Below are 7630 nucleotides of genomic sequence, written 5' to 3'. Positions count from 1 at the left end.
AGTCAAAATCATAGAGGCAGAAAGTAGGAGTTCCTTCCAGGGGCTGAGGGGAGAGGGGAATGGGGAGTTATGGTTTAATGAGTATAGAGTTTCAGTTTTACAAGATAAAAAGAGCTATGGAGAAGGATGGTGGAGATGCTTGCACATTGTGAATGTAATGCCACTGGACTATACACATAAAAATGGTTAACATGATACATTTTATGTTATGTGTATTTTTTCACAACAAATTTAAAAAAACACATAACAAGAGGGTGAGGAGTCAAGATGGTGGAATAGGAGGACATGGAATTGATCTCTCCTTATAAATACATCAAGAATGCATCTAAATATTTAACAATTCTCACAGAGCACCTGCTTACATGGAATTGATCTCTCCTTATAAATACATCAAGAATGCATCTACACATTTAACAATTCTCACAGAGCACCTGCTGAACTTTAGCAGAAGACTTCAGACACCTAAAAGGACAAAAAAAATCCCCTCACAACATGATGGGACTAAAGAAAGAAAAAAAGAAAAGAGGAATCAGAAAAGGGACAAGCAACCCTGGCAGGAAGCTGAAGGTGAGGAGAGGTTCCTGCACTCAGAAAAGACCCCTCATGGTGGGGAAATCAGCTGGGACAGAAAGGGACCTTTGGTGGATCAAAGGAGAATGCAGTGGATGGTCTGTGGAAGGCAGGACAAAGTAAGAGCTGCATGTATGGTCTGTGCCACAGTCCTGCACACCCCAGCCTGCGTCATGTGCCTCGCATTGTGGAGGGGGCTGGGTGCTGGAAAGTGGGGTTTGAATTGTGGGCCCAGGGAGGGGACAGCTGTTGGCTGTGAAGAGACAGCATGAAGGGACAAGGAGTAAGGAGCTTCACAACTGGGAAAGTTTGTGGGAAAAGCCCAGGACACCATAGATGCAAGGTTCCATTGTTGAGTGGCAGGCAAGGGGCAGGGCCACCATTGCAACACCTTTCCCACCCACCAGGTTAGGCCTCTGTGGGAACTGGGAAGAGCACCCATCTAAGCAGGCTTGCCCACCCCTCAAGCCAAGGTCTCCTTTGCCTGTGTAGGCTCTGAGGTCCTGAGTGCTACTCATGCCAAAGCCTCCTCAGGAGGGCACCCCTGCCTGAGATAGGAATCTACTAATGTTGTCAGGGGCTGAGTGTTAAAATGTGGGGTTAAGATGGTGGATCCAGGGAAAGGACTGCTCTTGGCTGTGCGTATACAACAGAGGGGATGGGATTGAGGGGTTCTGCAGGCAGGAATGCCCCAAGAGGAAGCGTGGTCAACCTAGCAAAAGAGGCACCACTGTTGAGTGGTGCACGATGGACAGGGCTGCCAGCACCCCCACACACAAGTCCCTGCCTCCACAGGCACTTGGAGAGACTCCCACCAGAGTGAGGATGCCCCAGTCTGTTGCAACCGACTGCCAGTCTCTGCTGCCACAGGCACTTTGCACACACCCCAGTTGTAGGCACCATACCCCTTCCTGGCCTGAATGAGTAAGTGTGCCCCAATCAGCAACTGCTATTGCTCCCTTTTGCCTGGGTGGGGAATAGACATATGAGGGTGGTGCACACAGAGAGGTGGGGCCAAAACCAAAGCTGAGCCCCAGGGGTGGTGTGACTAAGGAAGAGAAATAGAAATCTCTCTGTGCAGCTACACAAACCACAGATTAAATCCCCGTGATCAGTTTGGTAAATCCTGCATAGAGATGAGTGTTCCCACAACAGACACCAGTCTAGCTTTAGCAGCAGTGGACGTTGGGGGCAAGTAAACTTGGGAGTTGGGCTGGGTCAGAGTCTGATCAGGTGACACAGTACCCACAGAAGGTCCAGAGACCTACCTAGAGGTATTGGAGGGCTCCCTGGGGAAGTGCAGATTGGCTGTGGCTCACTGTGGGAGCAAGGACACTGATAGAGCAGGCTCCAGGAAAATATTCTTATTACTATTATTCTTTTTTGTTTCTTGCATTTTGTTTAGTTGTTGGCATTGTTTCTATTATTTTTAAACTTTTATTTATTTTTTATTATTTTTTTAATATATAATTTTTATTTTTCTATTTTTACTTTACTTTTCAGTTGTTTTGTGTTCTTTTTCTTGTTCTTTGTTTCTTATCATTTTTATGTGTGTTTTATGTTTTCTTTGCTTTTTTTTAGTTTGCTTTCTGTTTCAGTTTTGTTTTTCATGTTTTTGGTTTTGTTAGTTTAGTCTGTACTGATTGTTTCATTTTTGAGTTCTTTTGTCTCTTGTTTTTTGATTTCTTTGCTGTTGTTGTTTCTTTTCTATTTCTTTGTTTCTGTTTGTTTGGTTTTGTTTTTATCATTTGTCTTCAGTTCAGTTTGTCTGTTTGTTTACTTTGTTGTTATTTTGTGTGTGTGCTGTTTTTGCTGTTTGTTTCTGTGTGTTTACTATTTGTCTTGGGTTTTGATTGTCTGTTTTCTTTTCTGTTTTTTTCTATCGTTTTTCTCTGGACATGCAACATGGCTTGCAGGCTCTTGGTTCCCCAGCTAGGGGTCGGACCAGGGCCTACAGGGTGGGAGTGCCATGTCCAGGGCGCTGGACTGCCAGAGAATTCCTGGGCTCAGGGAATATTAACTGGCATGCACTCGCCTGGAGGTTTACATCTCGACACAAAGACCTGGATCCACTCAACTGCTGAAGGCTCCAGTGCTGCACACATCACACAGTGCCACCCATCAGCAGACAGGCTGCCTAAAGTCAAATTAAGCTCACAGACACACCAGAACACATCCCTTGACATGGCGTTGTCCATCAGAGGGAAAAGTGCTCCACCCACCAGAGTGCAGGCACCAGCCCCTCCCACCAGGAAGCCTACACTAGCCCCTGGACCATCTTCACCCATTAGGGGTCAGACAACAAAAGCAAGAGGAATGACAACCCTGCAGCCTGCAGGAAGAAGAACATAAACACAGTAACTTAAACAAAATGAGAAGACAGAGACATGTTGCAGATAAAGGAGGAAGGTAAAAACCCACAAGACCAAATAAATAAAGAGGAAATAGGCAAGCTACATGAAAAAAGAATTCACAGTAATGATAGTAAAGATGATCCAAGATCTCAGAAATAGAATGAAGGCACGGATCAGGAGGTGTATGAAACATTTAACAAGGACCTAGATGAACTAAAGAAAAAAATCGGTGATGAACAACACAAAAACTGAAATGAAAAATACACTAGAAGGAGTCAATAGAATAACTGAGGCAGAAGAACAGACAAGTGAGCTGGGAGATACATGGTAGAAATAATGGCCATGGAGCAGAATAAAGAAAAAAGAATTAAAAGAAATGAAGACAGTCTCAGAGACCTCTGGGACAATATTAAATGCACAAACATTCGAATTATAAGGGTCCAAGAATAAGAAGAGAAAGAGAAAGGGGCTGAGAAAATATTTAAAGAGATTATAGTCAAACACTTCCCTAACATGGGAAAGGAAATAGTAAACCAAGTCCCAGAAGTGCACAGACTCCCAAGAAGGATAAACCCCCCAAGGAGAAACATGTCAAGACACATAATAATCAAACTAACAAAAATTAAATTCAAAGAAAAAGTATTAAAAGCAGTAAGGGAAAGCAAAATATAACATACAAGTATACTCTCATAAGGTTATCAGATGATTTTGCAGCAGAAACTCTGCAGGCCAGAAGAGAGTGGCAGGATATACTTAAGGTGATGAAAGGGAAAAGCCAACAACCAAGATTACTCTACCCAGAAAGGATCTCATTCAGATTCAATGGAGAAATCAAAAGCTTTACAGACAAGCAAAAGCTAAGAGAATTCAGCACCACCAAACCATCTTTACAACAAATGCTAAAGGAGCATCGCTAGTTGGAAAACATAAGAGAAGAAAAAGACCTACAAAAACAAACCAAAAACAATTAAGAAAATGGTAATAGGAACATACATATCAATAGTTACCTTTAATGTAAATGGCTTAAGTGGTCCTAGCAAAAGACACAGTCTGGCTAAATGGATACAAAAACAAGACCTATATATATGCTGTCTACAAGAGGCCCACTTCAGGCCTAGGGACACAAACAGACTGAAAGTGAGGGGATGGAAAAAGATATTCCATGCAAATGGAAATCAAAAGAAAGCTGCAGGAGCAATACTCATATAAGATAAGATAGACTTTAAAATAAAGACTGTTACAAGAGACAAGGAAGGATACTACATAATGATCAAGGGATCAATCCAAGAAGATGTAAAAATTGTAAATATTTATTGCACCCAACATAAGAGCACCTCAATACATAAGGCAAATACCATAAAATAGGGAGTCAACAGTAACACAATAATAGTGGGGGACTGTAACACCCCACTTACACCAATGGACAGATCATCCAAAATCCAAAAAATTCATAAGGAAACAAAAGCCTTAAATGACATATTAGACCAGACAGGCTTAACTGATATTTATAGGACATTCCATCCGAAAGCAGCAGAATACACTTTCTTCTCAAGTGCACATGAGACATTCTCCAGGATAGATCACATCCTGGGTCACAAATCAAGCCTTGGTAAGTTTAAGAAAATTGAAATTGTATCAAACATCTTTTCCAAGCTCAACACTATGAGTTTAGAAATAAATTAAAGGAAAAAAACTTTAAGAAACACAAACATATGAAAATGAAACAATAAGCTAGTAAATAACCAAAAAATCAATGAAGAAATCAAAGAGGAAATAAAAATATTCCTAGAAACAAATGACAAAAAAACACGATGACACAAACCTATGGGATGCAGTAAAAGCAGTTCTAAGAGGAAAGTTTATAGGAAAACAATCCTACTTCAAGAAAAAACAGAAATCTCAAATAAACAACCTAACCTTACACCTAAAGCAACTAGAGAAAGAAGAACAAACAAAACTCAAAGTTAGTAGAAGGAAATAAATCATAAAGATCAGAGCAAAAATAAATGAAATAGAAATGAAGAAAACAATATCAAAGATCAATGAAACTAAAAGCTGGTTCTTTGAGAAGATAAACAAAATTAATAAAACTTTAGCCAGACTAATCAAGAAGAAAAGGGAGAGGATTCAAATCAATACAATTAGAAATGAAAAAGGAGAACTTACAACTGACACCACAGAAATACAAAGGATCGTAACAGACTTCTACAAGCAATTATATGCCAATGAAATGGACAACCTGGAAGAAATGGACAAATTCGTAGAAAAGTACAAACTTCCAAGGCTGAACTAGGAAGAAATAGAAAATATGAACAGATAAATCAGAAGTAATTAAATTGAAATAGTGATTAAAGATCTTCCAACAAAGAAAACTCCAGGACCAGGTGGCCTCACAGGCAAATTCTATCAAACATTTAGAGAAGAGATAACACATATCCTTCTCAAACTCTTCCAGAAAATTGCATAGGGAGGAACAAACCCAAGTTCATTCTATTGGCCACCAACGCTCTGATACCAAAACCAAACAATGATATCACAGAAAAAGAGAATTACAGGCCAATATCACTGATGAACATAGACACAAAAATCCTCAACAAAATACTAGCAACTAATATCCAACAGCACATTAAGAGGATCATACACCATGATCAAGTGGGATTTATCCCAGAGATGCAAGGATTGTTCAAAATTTGCAAATCAATCAATGTGAAACACCATATTAACAAATCAAAGAATAAAAACCATATGATCATCTCAATAAATGCAAAAAAGGCTTTTGACAAAATTCAACACCCATTTATGATAAAAACTCTCCAGAAAATCAGCATAGAGGGAACCTACCTCAACATAATAAAGGCCATATATGACAAACCCAGAGCAAACATCTTTCTCAATGGCGAAAAACTGAAGGCATTTCCTTTAAGATCAGGAACAAGACAAGAGTGTTCACTCTCACCACGATTATGCAACATAGATTTGGAAGTCTTAGCCATAGCAATCAAGAAGAAAAAGAGGCGGTGCTGGGAAGATGGCGGAAGAGTAAGACTTAGAGATCAACTTCCTCCCCACAGATACACCAGAAATACATCTACATGTGGAACACCTCCTACAGAACACCTACTGAAGGCTGGCAGAAGACCTCGGACCTCCCAAAAGGCAAGAAACTCCCCACGTACCTGGGTAGGGCAAAAGAAAAAATAGAGACAAAAGAATAGGGATGGCACCTGCACCAGTGGGAGGGAGCTGGGAAGGAGGAAAGGTTTCCACACACTAGGAAGCCCTTTTGCAGACGGAGACTGTGGGAGGCGGAGGGGGGAGCTTCGGAGCCACGGAGGAGAGCACAGCAACAGGGGTGAGGAGGGCAAAGTGGGGAGATTCCCGCACAGAGGATCGGTGCCGAAAGACACTCACCAGCCCGAGAGGCTTGTCTGCTCACCCACCGGGGCAGGCAGGGCTGGGAGCTGAGGCTCCGGCTTCAGTCGGAGCAGGGAGAGGACTGAGGTTGGCAGCTTGAATACAGCCTGAAGGGGTTAGTGCACCACGGCTAGCCGGGAGGGAGTCCGGGGAAAGTCTGCACCTTCATCTGTGGAATACTTGAATAGACAACGAATCATCCCAAATTGAGGAGGTAGATTTTGAGAGCAAGATCTATGAATTTTTTCCCCTTTTCCACTTTTTGTGAATGTGTATGTGTATGCTTCTGTGTGAGATCTTGTCTGTATAGCTTTGTTTCCACCATTTGTCCTAGGGTTCTATCCGTCCATTTTTAAAAAATTATTTTCTTAATAATTAATTTTAATTTTAATAACTTTATTATACTTTACCTTCTTTCATTCTTCCTTTCCTTCTTCCTTTCCTTCCTTCCTTCCTTCTTTATTTCTTTCTTCCTTTCCTTCCTTCCTTTAGACAACAATCATCCCAAATTGAGGAGGGGGACTTTGAGAGCAAGATTTTTGACCTTTTCCTATTTACCTCTTTTTGTGAGGGTGTATGTGTATGCTTCTGTGTAAGATTTTGTCTGTATAGATTTGCTTCCAACATTTGTCCTAAGGTTCTATCTGTCCCTTTTTCTTTCTCTAAGTATTTTTCAATTCAATAACTTTATTATATTTTACTTGATTTTATTTCACTGTATCTTCTTTATTTCTTTTTTCCTTCCTTCCCTCCTTCCTTCCTTCCTCCCTCCCTCCCTCGCTCCCTCTTTTCTTTCCTTCTTGCCTTCTTCTCTTCCTCCTTTCTTTCATTCATTCTTTCTTCCTTCCTTCCTTCCTTTCTTTCTTTCTTTCTTTCTTTCCTCCTACTTCTACTAATTCTTTCTACATTTTCTCCCTTTTATTCTGAGCCATGTGGATGAAAGGATCTTGGTGTTCCAGCCAGGAGTCAGGGCTGTGCCTCTGAGAACACTGGTCAACAAGAGACCTCACAGCTCTACATAATATCAAACAGCAAAAATCTCCCAGAGACCTCCATCTTAACACCAGCATCCAGCTTCACTCAACGACCAGCAAGCTACAGTGCTGGACAACCTATGCCAAACAACTAGCAAAACAGGAACACAAACCCACCCATTAGCAGAGAGGCTGCCTAAAATCATAAGTCCACAGACACCCTCAAAACACACCACTAGACATGTACCTGCCCACTAGAGAGACAATATCCAGCCTCATCCACCACAACACAGACACTAGTCCCCTCCACCAGGAAGT

Source organism: Neophocaena asiaeorientalis, unplaced genomic scaffold, assembly GCF_003031525.2.
Source record: "Neophocaena asiaeorientalis asiaeorientalis breed wild unplaced genomic scaffold, Neophocaena_asiaeorientalis_V1.1 scaffold632, whole genome shotgun sequence".
Lineage (NCBI taxonomy): Eukaryota > Metazoa > Chordata > Mammalia > Artiodactyla > Phocoenidae > Neophocaena > Neophocaena asiaeorientalis.
This window is presented reverse-complemented; position numbering follows the sequence as displayed.